Source organism: Lissotriton vulgaris, chromosome 7 (genome assembly GCF_964263255.1).
Source record: "Lissotriton vulgaris chromosome 7, aLisVul1.2, whole genome shotgun sequence".
Taxonomy (NCBI): Eukaryota; Metazoa; Chordata; class Amphibia; order Caudata; family Salamandridae; genus Lissotriton; species Lissotriton vulgaris.
Genome location: NC_141695.1, coordinates 1157966035 through 1157985804, shown reverse-complemented (window position 1 = coordinate 1157985804; position 19770 = coordinate 1157966035). Strand labels below are relative to the sequence as shown.

The window sequence follows — 19770 nt, the reverse complement described above, 5'->3', positions numbered from 1 at the left end:
CTCCTACATCCAGCAACTGCTCATGGTGAGCTAATTTTATGATTTTTGGCCTGCCACTGCACTCACCTTAGTTCCGCTGACTTGTGCGAGTCTTCCTCGCAATTTCACGAATTTGGTGGCCATTTTATGTCATTGGACTTTTTTTTTTTCTCCTCGTGCAGGCTACCTGTGCATGTTTCATAAATCTGCTTATTATCTAAAGCACTGCAACTCCTCCTCACATGTGGACCTTATGTGTTTTCAGCAGTTTCTCTTGCTATTTATGCATTCTCTGAGCAGCGCATTCACTCTCAACTGCTACTCCTCATGATGACAATGTGCTTCCTCTAACAGACTTCCTTTGCTCCACAACTCGCTACTATATTGCATTCCATTCTCAGGGTGAATTTCTGCTTCGTTCTTCAGAGTAAGGGCTCCTCCACATAAGTATATGGATGCTGTTTTCTACCCATTTATGACTCTTTGGTGTTCTGCTCACTGAGGTGTCCCCACGCACCTGCATTAGTGCTTGCAAGGACGCAGGGTATACTACTGGATCAAATTCTTTCCTATTTTTCCTCTGGAGATACCTCTTTTTGTATGGAGAGAAGTGCTGCTACCCGCACTCCCAAAACTCCACGTCGTGTTTTCATTAAAAACTCAAGAGTCTTCTCTGCATTGGCGCACCTCGAGGCTTCTCAGGAGCTTGCTACTCAAATGTCGCAGTCTACCGCGGAGCGCCCTGTTCAACCTCCAGGAAAGGTCACGTCGAAACGCCTTAAAAAAGACCCTCCATCACCGACAGGATCCATGTCGGCTGTGTCTATGGAGATGTTGCTGGAGGAGATACGTGCTCTCCGACCTTTCATGGAAGAAACTAATTCCAAGTTGCTGGTTCTCACCGACAATTGGTCACAGATGGATGCGAGAGTAACTACAGTGGAACACTCTCTATCTTCTCTTCAAGAGTCATCCTCCAAGGTGACACACATGCAGTCGCAGATTTCTTCTCTCCAGAAGCAAGTTGAAGAATTGGAGAACCGAAATAGACGCAATAATCTTCGACTCTACGGCCTGGCGGAGAATTGTGAGGGCAATGATCCCATTGCCTTCTTTAAGTCATTCTTACCCAAGCTTCTTCACCTGCCCGAAGGCACCACGCTCAACATCCAGCGAGCACATAGGCTTGGCCGCATCGCCTCCACTTCTTCTACTTCCTCACGACCAAGAGGTGTCATGATGTATTTCTTGGAATACACTGATCTTCTCAAAGTCCTCTCAGCGGCCCGCGCCTCTCCTCGTCTTACATGGTCAGGCTCTACCCTCTTTTTCGCGCAGGATTACGCCACAGCTACAGCCAATCGTCGTAAAGCCTTCTTGGATATGCGACCAGAGCTTCGTTCTATTGGGGCCAGATATGGTCTTTTCCACCCTTGCCTGTTCAGAGTTACTCACAACAACAAAAAAACGACCTATGAGGATCCTGTTCGTCTCCGGAGTTTTTTGAACTCTGCACATGCGTCTGATATGGATTTATCCGGCCCTTCATCAGCTTTTCCTCCATGACTTTTGGGTGATGCTGATCTGTTGTTATAGTTGCTCCGCATGATTGATGCTGGCTGTTCTGTTGCTCGCGTTTATTGAGTTCCCTAACACTTTTCATTTTATATGCTTCTTCTTGATGCTCATTTGTTTTCTTGCGTCCCTGTAATGTATTTAGGTGTTGTTTAATATTGTCTGTTATTTTGTTTTTTATTACTCACCCTCATCGTGTTTCCTCTTTTTCAACCTTTTTGGTCATTTTTTTTCCTTTCCCTTTTTATCTTCCGCAGGTCTCACAACCTTTAGTGTGTTTCCCCCTCGGTTTGGTGGTTCGCTCACGTTGGATGTCTTGCCTCCTCTAGTTGGTGCTCCCCCTCAGTCCTTTCTTCTCGTCCCTTCTCCCCGGTGATCGTCCTTCCCCAGCTCTGCCCTTCGTAAGTATGTTCTCCCCTCTTTCCCTGTTGTTCGCTTCCACTTTTTTATCTTTTTTTCTATTATCTTTCCTAGTTCTCCTTGTTTCGCAGGTGTCTTCCTCTTCTGTTTTCCGACAATCCTTGTGCTGTCATTTTTTTTCTATCTTTTTCTCTTTCACTCACATTACCCTATTTCATTTTGTTATTCAACAAGTTTTCAGTACCACTCTCTTACTCTCTTTTCCCACTTCTCATCTTCCTTTTCAATCTCATTTCGTATTACCTCTTCTAGACTTCCTTATTCTTTTTGATCTCCCCTCCCCTCTGGGTTCTTTTTACATCCTTTCTCTTCCTGCTGACATTTTTTCTATCTTTTCTTCTGTGATATGTCATTGAAAGTAATTACATGGAATGTTAAGGGCATCAATTCTCCCATCAAACGACAGAGAATTTTGTCTCATCTTGCACGTTTAAATGTGGATATTGCTTTTTTACAAGAAACCCATGTATCTGCTGAAGAATCTGTTAAATTGAAAAGAAGTTGGGTGGGAGATGTGTACTACTCACCTGGGGATGGTAAGCGTAATGGTGTGGCCATTCTCTGTCACAAAGCTCTTTCTTCCTCTCTGCTCGCTCAAGAATCAGACGATGATGGTCGCTGGACGTATGCTAAGCTCTCCATTAAGAATGTTCCAATTTCTCTTCTAAATGTTTATGCCCCTACCACTGGTGATCCCACTTTTTGGCATACATTTTCCCATCACATTTCCAGATTTATCGATGATAACTTTATCTTGGCAGGGGACTGTAATCAGCCCCTGGACCCCTTTTTGGACAGAAATTCCAAGGCTCACTTTGTTCCCAATAAGTCCCATAAATCTTTTTCTCAAGCTATCTCCCAACACAAACTTACTGATGCCTGGCGTTTATGTAATCCAGAGCTTCAAGAATTTACTTTTTACTCTCCATGTCATCACTCCCAATCCCAGATTGATTACATTTTTGTAACTCACAACATTGTCCAAACCCTCACCCACGCTGAGATTGGACCGATTTAACTCTCAGACCATGCCCTTACTTTAGTTCAATTGGATATTTTACCCAAATCAGTTGGGCCCAAACGTTGGCGCTTTAATAATTCCCTTCTCTTAGACCCCAAATTCACTACTTCCTTCATTGAATTTTCAGATGAATTTTTTTCATTCAATGATAGCTCCTCCATCCCCAAGCATACCATTTGGGACGCCTTTAAAGCTGCAGCAAGGGACTTCATAATTGGCTTTGTGGCAAAAAAACGGAGGGCTGCTCGCAGTTACACAACGGCTATCCTTCTGGATATTAAGAAATTGGAGCATTCATATTTTACTTCCCGAACACAGGAAAGTTTAACTGCCTTGATTAATGCTAAAATGAAATTTAACAAAAAGTCCACGGATGACGCGTCTTTGTATCTATTGAAATCAAGTGCCAAGTTCTATGGGGGCAAAAATAAGGCTGGTAAGGTATTAGCTAATTATCTGAAGGTTAAGCAAAATAAGTTGAATATTGAATCAATCTACGACACTAACTCCACTCTCAAACATACAGACACAGATATTCTTACTGAATTTTCTACCTTCTACAAAACTCTATACTCCTCTGAAACCCAGCCCTCCTCTCAATCCCTAGACCACTTTTTCTCTACCATTCAACAACCAGCCCACTTCCCGCTTGACCTCTCTCATTTAAAGCTTGACATATCCCAACAGGAATTGCTCACGGCACTTCAGACTCTCCAAAAGGATAAGGCTCCTGGGCCAGATGGCTTCACTGTAGAATTTTTTCTTCACTTTTCAAAAATTCTCATTCCAAAACTTCATTCCCTCATTGGCGCTTTTCTCACCTCGGGTTCCTCCTCGGGCTCTTTTTCTGATGCACATATCTGCCTCATTCCCAAGGAGGGGAAGGATCCTCAACATTGTAAAAATTACAGACCAATCTCCTTGGTTAACATCGATTATAAAATATGTGCGAAGTCTCTTGCGGCACGTCTTGATCTTCTTCTCCCGGATCTTCTGGGTGAAGAACAGTCGGGCTTTGTCAAGAGTCGCTTCATCACTGATAACACTAGACTGCTCTTTAATATTCTCTCTAAGTCCCGTCATTTACCCCATTCCCTTGCGGCCATTGCCCTTGACGCTGAAAAGGCGTTTGATAGAGTTGAATGGACTTATCTCTTTCACACCCTTCGTTGGTTTGGTTTTGGTCCTAAATTCATTTCTCTAATTTCATTACTTTACTCTAACCCGCGTGCAGCTGTTTGTGCCAATGGTCAAATATCCTCTTTCTTTGATTTGAAAAGAGGCGTTCGTCAACGATGCCCCTTATCTCCCTTTCTCTTTAATTTGGCCTTAGAACCTTTTCTTTCTAAACTGCGTCAAAATCCCATTATCCAAGGTTTCCAGCTATCAGACTCCCACATCAAATTAGCCGCATACGCGGATGACATCCTCCTTTTTATCTCTAATCCCACTGATTCGATTCCCGCCTTCCTTACTGAAGTGCAGGCCTATTCCCAAATATATGGTTATAAGCTTAACAACGATAAATGTGAGATCCTACCCTTGACAAAATTTACATTTAAGCCTGATTTTGCCGCATCTAATTTTACATGGAAGTCCTCCAATATTAAATACCTTGGATTGCATATTACCCCTACCATCCCAGATACTGTCTCCCTTTGTATGTCCAAATGCATCCAAAAGTTAGTGGATCTCACGTCCAAATGGCATCCTCTTTACCTATCCTGGTGGGGTCGCCTCGACACTATTAAAATGATGTTATCTCCCATAGTCCTCTATAATCTCTCTAATATTCCTGTCCCCGTCCCTTCCAAATTTTTTTAAAAAATTAACTCCATTCATGCTTACTATGATTACTGTTTTACATGCTTTTCTCTTGTCTTTTCTTTTTCTTTTCCTCCATTACCCAGATTTACCTTCTTATACTATTTGCAATTATATGCTTGTTTTATTCTTCTTATAGTTTTCAAGTTTATATTCCAATGTACTTTGTTTTGACACCTGGTTTTTCTCTTGTCAATATCAAATAAAACTTTCTTGAACTTAAAAAAGAGTTTCAAAATGGTGTCATCTGTATTCTTATATTGTTCCCACAGCGCTGCTTCCTTTTGTATTTGGACTGATTGATTAGTCATGTGTTGTAGTGTCTGGAAGGGAAGCAGTAGGCGCAACTGAATGTCACATACCAGAAGGAATGTGTGCCTTTACCATCGAAGGCTTTGTAACTCTATCCTTCATTCCATTGGGAGCCAGTGGAGCTCAATGATGTGTGATCTGGTTTCCTCTGGCTCAGACATCAACTCTCCAACTGGAAGCTCTAGCATAGGGTCTGTGTTGGAACTGGGTAGCCTGGCCTAGGGCAAGACTAACATTCAGAGGCACAGTGTAAAGGTTGCAGACCACCCAAAAGTAATTCCACGCAATAGCACTGAAAAGAAAACGCTACACCAAAAATGTTAGGAAAATATGAGCTGTTTTATAAAAATAATATGAATATGTATCTTCGCTCTTTTCACTTTTTAAAATTCACAGTTAAATTTCCATTTAGATTGTGTAGGATATAGCAGAAGTACTTTCCAATTCTAGGACATAAGAACAACCAACATTTGTAAAATAGATAATTCACTTGGACATTTGGCAGAAAACTCTTACTCTTCTACAACTCAATTATGCAATTACTGAATTCAGTTTACTTCATATTACCTTTGAGCACAGTATTACTTTTTAAGCTCTGGCAATAACAGCTCTTTATCAGATCAAAGCAACACTTTCATTTGCAGGGTAACATCACAGGTCTTCTACTATTTATTTGACTGCAATGGGGGTAAACCCACTTAACTCAGCATTTAATTAAGCCCCAGAAGTAGTTGCAGGGCTAACATTTAATGCACCATACTTATTTCCCACAGTTCCAATAACCTCTTACAGCTAGCACACAGTCATGGTGGGTTTCCTAAGGTTCCTTCTCACTGTAGGTTGCACAACTATGTAAATATGACTCCTGACTGAGTTATTTCCTGGTTAGATTCTAGCTTCACTCTTCCCCCCCCTTGGGGATACCTCCTTACTTGTTTTATTAGGCGGTGATGACCTGGTGGCACCAGAGAATGAGGGATGAACAACGTGCAGGACAAAAAGGGAGCCCCACGCTGACAGGATACACTAGCCTCTTGGGCCTCCCCCAGCTCTCCTCCGTATGTCACCAGCGACCAAAGGAACAGATTCCCCTGGTTCACCTTAGCCGCTTTTCAGGCTCTCCTAGACCTCCCCTCCCGCTCACGCCAGCAACACTGTGGGGCGCTCGAGCAGGGGAGAGAGGCTCTTGGTTACCGCTGCCGCCTTAAGTCCCTCGGCGCTCCTCCTCCGCACTCCCTCGCACAAGGAAGAGACACGCTAGTCCCCCGGACATGCGCGAAGGGATCCTCAGCTCCAGACCCGCCTCACGGAGCCCAGCGCTCAACCGGGCATGCGCGAAGAGCGAGTGTCTCTCTGTCAGAGACCGCGCTGATGGCGCTGCGCCGCGTTTCTTCACCGCTCCTCACCTCAGGCTTGCAGATGCAGGTCAGAATCAGCGCCGCCTCACCCCACATCAATCCGGGGCGAAAATACGTCACGTTGCCCACCAGCCTCAGCTTCCCCAGCGCTGTCGCGCCGGCCCAGAGCCAAGACAGCACGCTCTCTTGCCGCCTGCGTTCTCTCAGCCCTCAACACTTCAGGTAGGAAGGGGGTCTCGGTGGGGTCGTTATGACAGCAGTTAAGCAGGACGCTTTGTACAATTTGGGGACAGGGGCTCAAGGGTTAGCCCCACTCTGCTGGGGATTCTTACAGCAACAGTCTCTTTAGAATCCTAAGGCTGGGCAGAGGACTGCACACCGCAGCACTGCAGTCTCCTTCTCCTAAAGTCTTCCCCTTTCTGATTGAGCAAAGGGGCAAGCCAGGCGCCCAGGGTCTCCAGTAACTTCCCACAGCGGGGCCAGGACAAGTAACCAAAAGGGGAGTTGTGGGCTGGGCCAAATAGACAGCTTCCAAGTCCAGGAGGTCAATCCAAAGTCCAACCTTCTCCCACCCTTAGCCACCACCTGTCCTCCAGCTGACTTCCACAGGTAGACAAAATGGCTGCCCCACATTCCGCCTTATATAGGCTGCCCTTCAGTGGTCCAGAATGGACCAGAAGGTTCTGGAATGCCCTATGTTAGGCTATGGCCAGGTTCTGTTGGTGACAGGTGGGGCAGTTGGTGGCCACCATTTTAGGTGGTGCCAACTTTCCTGTCAGAACAGGCCTCTGGGCCTAAGGTAAAAGATTATGAGAGGGGAAGAAAACACCTATCCCCCTGATCAACACCTACCAAAAGTCAGTAGACACAAAAATTAACAAGGGTTTGAGGGGCAAAAAGGGGACAAAATAAATAAAAATTGGGAGGGACTTCACCAAAAAGCCAGACAGGTCTAACACGCGTCCCCCCCAGCTGAAAGTGGGGAGAACTACCCAACCCCTTGGGAGTCCTCATCACTAAGGCGGAAATACCTGGAGAGACCGTCTGCATTGGCGTGGTCCACTCCAGGCCGATGTTCCACCCGGAAGTCCATTCCCTGTAGGGAGATGGACCACCTCAACAACTTGGGATTTTCCCCCTTCATTTGCATCAGCCAACGAAGGGGTCGGTGGTCGGTCTGAACCAGGAAGTGCGAGCCAAAGAGGTATGGCCGCAGCTTCTTCAGAGCCCACACCACCGCAAAAGCTTCCCTTTCAATGGCACTCCACTTCTGTTCCCGGGGAAGCAGCCTCCTGGATAAGAAGACTACAGGTTGATCCAGGCCCTCTTCGTTGAGTTGCGATAACACTGCCCCAATGCCATGCTCTGATGCATCCGTTTGGACAATGAACTCCTTGGAGAAGTCTGGGGCCCTCAGGACCGGTGCCGCACACATTGCCTGTTTCAACTTTTCAAAGGCTTGCTGACAAGCCTTTGTCCAAACTACCCGTCGAGGTTGTTTCTTGGAGGTGAGCTCTGTGAGGGGCGCTACAATAGTGCCATACCCCTTCACAAAGCGACGGTAGTAACCTGTGAGGCCCAGGAAAGCTCGGACCTCAGTCTGTGTCTTGGGGGGTTCCCAGGCCATGATTGCCTCAATCTTAGCCTGCAGGGGCTGCACAGTCCCCCTACCCACCAAGTGTCCAAGGTACACAACCGACCCCTGCCCAATCTGGCATTTGCTGGCTTTGATGGTCAATCCAGCTTGTCTCAGGGCCTGGAGAACGGCCTGCAAATGCTGCAGATGGTCCTCCCAACTGCTACTGAAGACAGCAATGTCATCCAAGTAAGCAGCAGAGAAACTCTCCATTCCAGAGAGGACCTGGTTCCCCAGCCGCTGAAATGTGGCAGGGGCGTTCTTGAGCCCAAAGGGCATCACACAGAACTGGTAGTGTCCCTCAGGCGTGGAGAAGGCTGACCTTTCCCTTGCTCCATCTGTCAAGGAGATCTGCCAGTACCCTGTAGTGAGGTCAAAGGTACTCAGATATTGGGCAGCTCCTAGCCGGTCAATCAATTCATCCGCCCTAGGGATCGGATGAGCGTCAGTCCTTGTCACTGAATTCAGTCCTCGGTAATCCACACAGAACCTCAGTTCAGGTGTGGTGCCTGGGGGTGCGGCTTTTGGCACGAGCACCACCGGACTGGACCAAGGGCTGTTGGAAGGTTCAATTACTCCCAGCTCTAGCATTTTGGCAACTTCTCCATGTATGCTAGCCTTCACCTTGTCAGACAGCCGGTAGGTCTTGGACTTCACTGGTGGGCTGTCTCCTGTGTCCACATCATGGGTACACAGGTGGGTCCTTCCCGGGACAAGGGAGAACAACGAAGAGTACCGCTCCAGTATCTGGCGGCAGTCTTCCCGTTGCTCAGGAGTGAGAGTGGGAGAGAGAATCACTCCCTCCACTGACCCATCCTTCTCTTGGGACGAAAAGAGATCTGGGAGAGGTTCGCTTTCCGCTTCCTCTCCCCCGTCAGTCACCATCATCAGCATGACTTCGGGCCTCTCATGGCGGGGCTTGAGTCGGTTGGCATGTAGCACCCGTAGGGGCTGTCGAGGGGTCTTAAGGTCCACCAGGTATGTGGCCTTACCCTTCTTTTCCAACACCTCAAAGGGGCCTGTCCAGCGATCCTGGAGGGCGCTAAGCTCTCCAGGCTCCATCACCCACACTTTCTGTCCAGGCTCCAGTTCCACCTGGTGAGCATTGTGGTCGTACCACTCCTTCATGACTGCCTGGCTGGCCTCCAAGTTGTCAGAAGCTTGCTTCCACAACTTCGCCATTTGGCTCCTGAAGGCCAGCATGTAGCTCACCACATCCTGGGGGGGTTTCCTGGGAGATTTCTCCCAACCATCCTTCACCAGGCTGAGAGGACCGCGTACAGGGTGCCCATACAGAAGCTCAAAGGGGCTGAAGCCCACTCCCTTCTGGGGCACTTCCCTGTAGGAAAAGAGTAAACAGGGCAGGAGAACATCCCATTTCCTCCGCAGGCTCTCGGGCAGACTTCTGATCATGCCCTTCAAGGTCTTATTGAACCTCTCAACCAGTCCATTCGACTGGGGGTGATAAGGAGTGGTGAACCGGTAGGTCACTCCACACTCCTTCCACATGGCCCGCATGTAAGCTGACAGGAAGTTGGTCCCCCTGTCGGACACAACTTCCTTGGGAAATCCCACTCGGGTAAAGATTCCCATTAGGGCTCTTGCCACTACAGGTGCAGTGACTGTCCTCAGAGGTATTGCCTCTGGGTACCGTGTGGCATGATCCACCAGTACCAGGATAAACCTGTGACCAGCTGCTGTTGGTGGATCCAAAGGCCCTACAATGTCGATGCCCACCCTCTCAAAGGGGGTGCTAACGACTGGAAGTGGTTCCAGGGGAGCTTTTAGCTTCACCCCTGTTTTCCCACTGGCCTGGCAGGTTACACATGTCCTACAGTATGTGTTGGACGCCGCTTTCATCTGAGGCCAGTAAAAGTGGAGAACAAGCCGTGCAAAGGTCTTGTCCTGGCCTATGTGTCCTGCCAGGGTATGGCATGAGCCAGTTCCAAAAGAAAGGCTCGGTACTGTTGCGGGACTACCAAGGCCCTCGATGAACCAGGCGAGGGTACCTTGGGTTCACTGTAGAGGAGTCCATCCTCCCAGTAAATATGGTAATGTCCCGTAACATCACCTGCTGCTTGGGCTTCAGCCTGTCGCCTCAGTCCCTCAAGGGTGGGGCACTCCCTCTGCCCCTTACAGAATTCCTCTCTGGTAGGACCTCCCTCCACATGCCACTCCGCAGGGATGGGTAAATCCTCCAGAGAGTCTACTTCCCCCTCCACGGACTCCTGGTCCACCACCGCAGGTGGCCGATCTGTCTCATGGGGTGTGGAAGCCGGAGCAGGCTTTCTCTGTCTCCGGGTCTGTCCCTTCTTAGCAGCGGGTTGGGCCATTGTTCCAGGCTCCAACCCAGGCGAACTCCCTCTCCGGGCAGTCGCAGACCGTGTGCTGACACAGGCCCAGTCAGGTGTACCCAGCATCGCAGAATGCGTCCGGTATTCCACCTCTCTCCAAGTATTGTGTTCCATGTCATTCCCCAACAGACAATCGACTGGCATGGCAGGGCTTACGGCAACTCGAAGTGAACCTGCAACCCCCTCCCACTCAAAGGGAACCTCAGCCACTGGATAGTGGCCCATTCTGCCGTCAGCCATCGCAGCGGGGTGGAGTACATTAGGAACAACCTGCTCTGGGGACACCAGCTGACTTCTCACCATAGTCATGCTGGCTCCTGTATCCCTCAGAGCCTCCCCTCTCTGGCCATTGATGGTAACCCATTGCCCATACTTTGTAGTATTTGGGGGCACCTGGATCTTTGGCACCATCTCCCGCTCTCCCAGGGACACTAAGGTGACACCCGCCCACTCACCCCCCTTATCTAAGGGCAACTCCTCCCCGAGCGCTACACTAGCTACTCCCGGTGACTTTCCTCCGGTGGGAGGGGGTGGTCTCTTTGGGCATCTGACATCTCCCTTATAATGTCCAACGCCACCGCATTCAAAACAGTGGAGAACCCTGGGCTGCTGGCTCTGGCCAGGATGAGGGTTCCGGGGCGGGTTTGCCCTAGGGGTGAAACCTGCTCCCTTCCCTTGGAAGTTATTTTGGGGACCTTTAGAGAACTCTTTCTTTTTCTCCCCCCCCTCCTTCTTCTGGGGGGCGCCCTGTCCGGCTTTTTGAGATTCCCCTCCAGTCCCCTTGGTGGACACCCGGGTACTTGTCCAGATGTCCGCCTCCTCTGCAAGCTTCCGGGGATTGGTCAGCTTGCTGTCTACCAGGTGTTGGCGCAGCTCGGGAAAACATTTCTCGAGGAGGTGTTCTCTCAAAAACAGATCGTACAGCCCCTCATAATCTTTTACCTCACTGCCCTTGACCCAACCCTCTAAGGCCTTTCTGGCGTAATCAAGGAAGTCCACCCAGTTCTGAGTACCCATCTTGTGGCTCCCCCTGAACTTCTGTCGGTACCTTTCTGGGGTGAGCCCGAACTTCCTCAATAACGCCAGCTTCATGGTGGGGTAGTTTGTCTGTTCCTCTGGATCCAGGGCCAGCAAGGTGTCCCGACCAGCAGGAGGCATGTACTTGTACAAACTACCCCCCCAGTGCTTCTCCTGCACTCCATGAACCTTCAAAGAAACCTCATAAGCGGCCAGCCACTTAGCTACATCATCCCCCTGACTGAAGCTCGCTATCAGGTCCTTTGGGATATAGGGTTTGGTCTCCCTGGCTGACTCTTTCGGTTCGCTGCCACCATTCCTAACAGGAGAGGACCCCCGTTGCAGACTTTGGAGCTCCAGTTCCTTCAGTCTAAACTCGTGGACCATCCTCCTCTCCTCTTTCTCCTGTTCCAACTTAGCCAGCTCCCACTTTAGCTGTCTTTTCTCCCTCCTATCGGTGAGCTCGGCTTCTGTTAGGCTTTTCCCAGAAATGCTACTGCCCTTTCTGGAATAGGACACTGGTCCGGTGAGCAAGTTTTCCCCCTCATGGCGGAATAACTCCTCCACCCCCCCTTCTGTGCCCTGGTCAACCTCTTCATCCTCCTCCTTTGTCTCTTGGTGTGCCTCCACCCAGGCCCTAAGGCTAGTATGGAGCTCCCCCTTCCTAGCACCATGTTTGAAAAAGACCCCCATTTGCTGGCAGAACATTCTCAATTGGGGCACGGAATAGACTTCCAGGTTTTCCACCGCAAACTCCATTGTGAATCTGGCAAACCTGGATACACACCAGAAATTTCAGAGGGGTGAGGGTAACCTAAAACCAACTCCACCCACCACCAGGAATAAATTTAGAAAAAACAAAAAGACTAATTGGGAGGGCCGCAAGGAGAAAACTCCTGGTGTAGGTTGGGTGTATTACGCCAAATTACTAGTAAGTAGCTGCAACCAAGTCCGCAATCCCACCGCTAGGCACCAAATGTTGGAACTGGGTAGCCTGGCCTAGGGCAAGACTAACATTCAGAGGCACAGTGTAAAGGTTGCAGACCACCCAAAAGTAATTCCACGCAATAGCACTCAAAAGAAAACGCTACACCAAAAATGTTAGGAAAATATGAGCTGTTTTATAAAAATAATATGAATATGTATCTTCGCTCTTTTCACTTTTTAAAATTCACAGTTAAATTTCCATTTAGATTGTGTAGGATATAGCAGAAGTACTTTCCAATTCTAGGACATAAGAACAACCAACATTTGTAAAATAGATAATTCACATGGACATTTGGCAGAAAACTCTTACTCTTCTACAACTCAATTATGCAATTACTGAATTCAGTTTACTTCATATTACCTTTGAGCACAGTATTACTTTTTAAGCTCTGGCAATAACAGCTCTTTATCAGATCAAAGCAACACTTTCATTTGCAGGGTAACATCACAGGTCTTCTACTATTTATTTGACTGCAATGGGGGTAAACCCACTTAACTCAGCATTTAATTAAGCCCCAGAAGTAGTTGCAGGGCTAACATTTAATGCACCATACTTATTTCCCACAGTTCCAATAACCTCTTACAGCTAGCACACAGTCATGGTGGGTTTCCTAAGGTTCCTTCTCACTGTAGGTTGCACAACTATGTAAATATGACTCCTGACTGAGTTATTTCCTGGTTAGATTCTAGCGTCACTCTTCCCCCCCCTTGGGGATACCTCCTTACTTGTTTTATTAGGCGGTGATGACCTGGTGGCACCAGAGAATGAGGGGTGAACAACGTGCAGGACAAAAAGGGAGCCCCACGCTGACAGGATACACTAGCCTCTTGGGCCTCCCCCAGCTCTCCTCCGTATGTCACCAGCGACCAAAGGAACAGATTCCCCTGGTTCACCTTAGCCGCTTTTCAGGCTCTCCTAGACCTCCCCTCCCGCTCACGCCAGCAACACTGTGGGGCGCTCGAGCAGGGGAGAGAGGCTCTTGGTTACCGCTGCCGCCTTAAGTCCCTCGGCGCTCCTCCTCCGCACTCCCTCGCACAAGGAAGAGACGCGCTAGTCCCCCGGACATGCGCGAAGGGATCCTCAGCTCCAGACCCGCCTCACGGAGCCCAGCGCTCAACCGGGCATGCGCGAAGAGCGAGTGTCTCTCTGTCAGAGACCGCGCTGATGGCGCTGCGCCGCGTTTCTTCACCGCTCCTCACCTCAGGCTTGCAGATGCAGGTCAGAATCAGCGCCGCCTCACCCCACATCAATCCGGGGCGAAAATACGTCACGTTGCCCACCAGCCTCAGCTTCCCCAGCGCTGTCGCGCCGGCCCAGAGCCAAGACAGCACGCTCTCTTGCCGCCTGCGTTCTCTCAGCCCTCAACACTTCAGGTAGGAAGGGGGTCTCGGTGGGGTCGTTATGACAGCAGTTAAGCAGGACGTTTTGTACAATTTGGGGACAGGGGCTCAAGGGTTAGCCCCACTCTGCTGGGGATTCTTACAGCAACAGTCTCTTTAGAATCCTAAGGCTGGGCAGAGGACTGCACACCACAGCACTGCAGTGTCCTTCTCCTAAAGTCTTCCCCTTTCTGATTGAGCAAAGGGGCAAGCCAGGCGCCCAGGGTCTCCAGTAACTTCCCACAGCGGGGCCAGGACAAGTAACCAAAAGGGGAGTTGTGGGCTGGGCCAAATAGACAGCTTCCAAGTCCAGGAGGTCAATCCAAAGTCCAACCTTCTCCCACCCTTAGCCACCACCTGTCCTCCAGCTGACTTCCACAGGTAGACAAAATGGCTGCCCCACATTCCGCCTTATATAGGCTGCCCTTCAGTGGTCCAGAATGGACCAGAAGGTTCTGGAATGCCCTATGTTAGGCTATGGCCAGGTTCTGTTGGTGACAGTTGGGGCAGTTGGTGGCCACCATTTTAGGTGGTGCCAACTTTCCTGTCAGAACAGGCCTCTGGGCCTAAGGTAAAAGATTATGAGAGGGGAAGAAAACACCTATCCCCCTGATCAACACCTACCAAAAGTCAGTAGACACAAAAATTAACAAGGGTTTGAGGGGCAAAAAGGGGACAAAATAAATAAAAATTGGGAGGGACTTCGCCAAAAAGCCAGACAGGTCTAACAGTCTGACTATGTCTTTCCTTGGTGCAGCGGTGAAGACTAACATAAAATAGTTTGTGTGACAGTGCAAGCGCTCATGTGAATAAGGTTATGTAGCTTGTCTGTAGTAATGGACTTACGCATGGAGCAGCCTGAAGTGGAAGCTGCTTTTTACCGTTGCATTGATATCCTGAATTAAAGATCTAACTGAATCAAACTAGCACAACAATTTTTCACCCTGTACACTTGTACGAAGCCTGTGAGAAGCTCCTTCAGCCAGACAGCCGAATAGAAATGTAGTCTCTGCTGTTTGAGCTATTATCCTGGTCAAACATCCAAACAGACATTCATAGTTTTTATTCAATCCAAAATAGATGCTGTGCTTTAGACATCCGGTGATCCCGGTTGGCCACCATGGAATTTTCTCACGTTGGATATTAATCCGATTCTCATCAACAAACATTTAGGATTCTCCCTTGTGCTGTGCAATCTAGTGATCTGAAGGCTATTTGTGGATGTTGCCTAGCAAGGATAGATGAGGATAGATGTGTGTAGAGCTCTGCATATGGTGATCTTGTTTGCTGAAGTGGTGGTGCTGATTCTAACTTGTTGTCATGGGTCTGCTAGGACTGCATAACTGTTTTGGTGATTACAGCTCACGTTTGCAATTAGATCTTTTTGTCAGCTGTATCTTATGCAGACAAGAAGTCGAGCAAGACATTGACTTCTGACTGATCTGTACTCAGAGGTGACAAGGCGTGTTTCTTTAAGTCAACCTAGTGTCATCTCAATGCTGCTGTCAAGTCTGAATCCTGGCCAGTGGTCATGAAATATGTTGTGATTCTCCAGGAAGTTACAAAGTTGTAGTCTGTCCTTAGATGATCTCGCTTGGGAGCAATAGGTTGGAGAAGGACACTAATAATTGTTGTAATAATCATTGTTGTTATTGTTGTCAGACTTTGCTTTATTGAAGGGGACGATCACGCAGCACTTGTTTATCTTCTGCCACGTTGTAGACTGCTGCTGTGAGTGAAAAGTGATGAAAAGGGATCAGCTGGCAAGGTTCTTTCTTTTGCTCTGATAACTTACAATGACTAGCGTGATTGGTATGAATGTAACCAGCGAGCTGTGTATTATCACTGGTTGATTGGGAAAAATGGGAACACACTCTGGTAGTTCCAAATATCCAAGGGTGTTTAGTTACCCATAGCAATGAAGAAGTTGGGAAGGAGTCTGCAGCATTTGGAGGTAGCTGTTAGTACTCTTTTCAATTTTAAAAACTACATTATTTGATTTGCTTCATCCAAGACGTTTTGCATAGTAGAATGTTTTAGTATTTTGGATAGCACTTTGATAGCCACACAGGTGGATTTTTTTGTGTAGAATGTTTGTTTTGCTCTTTAGGGTGTATAACAAAAAATAGAGGTAAAAAATTGCACTAGAGTAATATTGTGTCATAAATATCATCAACAAAAATATTGAATTTATGTTAAGAGTATTCTCGCTGTTCTGTAATTACTTTTCAATTGTGGGCTCCCATAGCAACACAATTCTCACAGGAATATCTTTGTTATGTCATTATCAATGCCAGCATGACAAAGGCAGTTACCCGCATGCCCCTTCACTTGGGTTGTTGTATTAAGTGCATGAATAAACCAAGCTAGTTGCATGCAATACTGACAGTTATTATATACCTCCTTATCTTGTATAATTACTACTTCATATGCAATTTATGCGAAATATTACAATAACAATTTAAAATGAAAATAACAAATATTGTAATTATTATTGTAAAACAAAAAATAAATTAATAGAGATACTTTAAATGTATTACACAATTATAATAACGATGTATCACAAAAACATTTATCACATTTAATAAAAAATATCAAGCCAAAACAAACCCCTCAAAATAAAAAAACAACTTAGAAATTACAAAACGTTTATTTTCATAAATAGTTAAAAATATATATATATTAACAAATCGACCTAAGCAATTGTAGGGAAAGTGTTGGACTTTGGTGGGGTCAAATTTACTATCCTCACTCACACAAAAGCAGAGAAAATAGAAATACTGAACTTTGGGGGGGTTAGAATTAGTATTCCCATTCCAATCTGAGCAACAGTAGTGGCATTGTTGGATCTTCTTCAGGTGGTAGAACTGATCCTAAACTCTCTCGGTTTTTCTGTGGTGTTTTCTTTATTATCCAAGTCTGTGTTGAGGGTGAAAACAGGTGGTTTTGCTGAGTCTTTCATTTGGAAGGATTAGTAAACCGGAGGAACTGCATGTTTGTTGGGGTGAGTTTAAGGTAGGAATTTTTAATCCATGTTTTGATTAGCTTGCGGTAGGTGGTGAGTTGTTGATTAGAGGGACTTTAAGGAAGAGTTGAGTGCCTCTGGCATTGTGATGGATCTTAATATTTTCGGTGAGTGAGGATTCAAGAGATTCCTTGTAGAAACAGAAAATGATGAGAGAGAAGGTGGAACCATGGGAGACTCTGCAGGAGACAGGAAGTTCCTGGCATCTTGCAGCTCTTATCCGTACAAATTATTGGTAGCTGGTGAGGCACAAAGTCTATGGAGGACTATGTAAGAGAAGTCCATGGGCTTTTCCGAGGTGTAAATCATGATTGTTTGACTGTTTCGAAAACAGTAGAAAGGTCTAGCAAGATCATACGGCACTGAAGTTGTTGTCACTACTTATGGGAAAGTATTGTAAACTCATGAAGGAGTGGCTGTCTCCATGCTGCTGTGTGATCTGAAGCTGAGTTTGTTGAATTGTAGAAGATTGTTCTTATTGTTGATCTGCTCCTCGAGTTGTTAAGAGCCTGTTTTCTCTATCATTTTCATTATGAAAGGTAGATGGGATTTGGAGTGGGAGTTGACCATCTGAGTTCGAGGTTAATTTCTTCAGCAGGAACGTATTTGACATGTTTTAGAGCATCAGGGAATGAAGGAATTGGGAACATTGAGGAGGGATGTGAGGGAATCTCCTTCAAGAGCTTTAATGATGGATGACAATAGTATGTCGACTTAATGTGAGGTGGCCTTAAGTATGTACAGGAGGTCGGTGAGATTCATTTGTAAGAAGAAGTTGAAGCCTGTTCACTTGGGTGTTGTGTAGTAGGGATTGTGAGGTAGTTTTGTTATAATATTTATGCTATTGTGCATGACTTGATTTTGTCGGTCTTGTTGGTGAAGACATGATGACAACCTTTGACGTGAGGGCTAACTGATAATTAATTGATATTAACCGATGGAGGAGGGGAGCTGGTAGTGAATTGATGCAGTGCTTACTGGCTTACTCTTCAATCAATCAATCAATCAATCAATCAATCAATCAGTGAACGTGTAAATCGCGCTACTTACCCGTGAGGGTCTCAAGGCGCTGTGGGGGGAGGTGCTGCTACTGCTCGAAAAGCCAGGTCTTGAGGAGCCTTCTAATGATGAGCAGGTCTTGGGTCTGTCGTGGATGGGTGGGGAGGGTGTTCCAGGTTCTGGCGGTGAGGAAGGAGAAGGATCTGCTGCCGGAGGTCGTTCTTTGTATGCACGGGACGGCGGCTAGGGCGAGGCTGGCGGAGCGGAGCTGGCGGGGCTGTGGAAGTTGAGTCTGTCGTTCAGGTAGGCTGGTCCGGTGTTGTGAAGTGCTTTGTGTGCGTGGGTGAGGAGTTTGAAGGTGATCCTCTTGTTGATGGGGAGCCAGTGCAGGTCTCTTAGGTGGGAGGTGATGTGGCTGCGGCGGGGGAAGTTGAGGATCAGTTGGGCTGAGGTGTTTTGGATGCCTTGTAGTCATCGCAGGTGTTTGGCTGGGATTCCTGCGTAGAGTGCATTGCTGTAGTCCAGCCTGCTGCTGACGAGGGCTTGGGTCACTGTTCTTTCGGTTGGTATCCACTTGTAGACCCTGCGAAGCATGCGGAGGGTGTTGTAGCAGGATGAGGAGATGGCGTTGACCTGCTTCGACATGGAGAGGGAGGAGTCGAGGATGAATCCTAGGTTGCGTGCATTGTCCGTGGGTGTTGGAGCTGCTCCCAGTGTGGTCGGCACCAGGAGTCATCCCAAGCAGAGGGGGTGGGACCTAGGATGAGGACCTCCGTTTTGTCCGAGTTCAGTTTAAGACGGCTGCTCCTCATCCACTCGGTGACGGCCTTCATTCCCTTGTGGAGGTTGGTTTTGGTGGTGTGCGGGTCCTTGGTGAGGGAGAGGATGAGCTGGGTGTCGTCGGCTTAGGATATGATGTTTAGGTGGTGCTGGTGGGCCACTTGTGCGAGGGGGGCCATGTAGATGTTGAACAGGGTCGGGCTGAGGGATGATCCCTGGGGTACACCGCAGATGATGTTGGTGGCTTCGGATCGGAAGGACGGGAGGCGGACTCTCTGGGTTCTGCCGGAGAGGAAGGATGTGGTCCAGTTCAGGGCGTTCTTCTGGATTCCTGCTTTTTGGAGGCGTGTCCTTAGTGTGTGGTGGCAGACCGTGTCGAAGGCGGCCAACAGGTCCAGGAGGATGAGGGCTGAAGTTTTGCCATTGTCTAGCTGGCGTCTGATGTCGTCTGTGGCGGCGATAAGGGCTGTGGTTGCGTCTGAATCTGGACTGGGATTGGTCTAGGATGTTGTTGTCCTCGAGGTGTCGGGTCAGCTGCATGTTGGCAATTTTCTCGATGACCTTCGCCGGGAAGGGGAGCAGGGAGATGGGCCGGAAGTTCTTGAGGTCTTTGGGGTCCACCTTGGGCTTCTTGAGGAGTGCGTTGATTTCGGCATGCTTCTAGCTTTCCGGGAATGTCGCTGTGTCGAAGGAGATGTTGATGATCTTCCGCAGTTGGGGTGCGATGGTTGCATCAGCTTTGTTGAAAACGTGGTGTGAGTAGGGGTCTGACGGTGCTCCTGAGTGGATGGAGTTCATGACCTTACGTGTCTCTTCGTCGTTGACGTGGGGCCAGGAGGTCAGCTGGTCGGTGCAGGTGGCATTCGGGGTGTGGTCTGTTGCAGTCGGGCGGATGAGGAGTTGAAGCTGTCGTGGGTGTCGGTGATCTTGCGATGGAAGAAGGTGGCCAGTGAGCCGCACAGATCTTGCGAGGGCGGGATGTCATTGGTGTTGGCGCTGGGGTTGGAGAGTCCCTTCACTATGTTGAAAAGTTCTTTGCTCTCGTGTGCGTTGTTGTCCAGTCAGGTTTTGAAGGACGATCTCTTGGCTGTTCTGATGAGTTG

General features: G+C 48.0%; 1 protein-coding gene across 2 annotated transcripts in view; it reads right to left on the bottom strand.

Moving 5' to 3' along the window:
• The window catches only part of HTR4 (5-hydroxytryptamine receptor 4), a 1457781-nt gene that overhangs the window by 556227 nt on the left and 881784 nt on the right, over positions 1-19770 (bottom strand). The gene's annotated exons all lie outside the window — the stretch shown is intronic.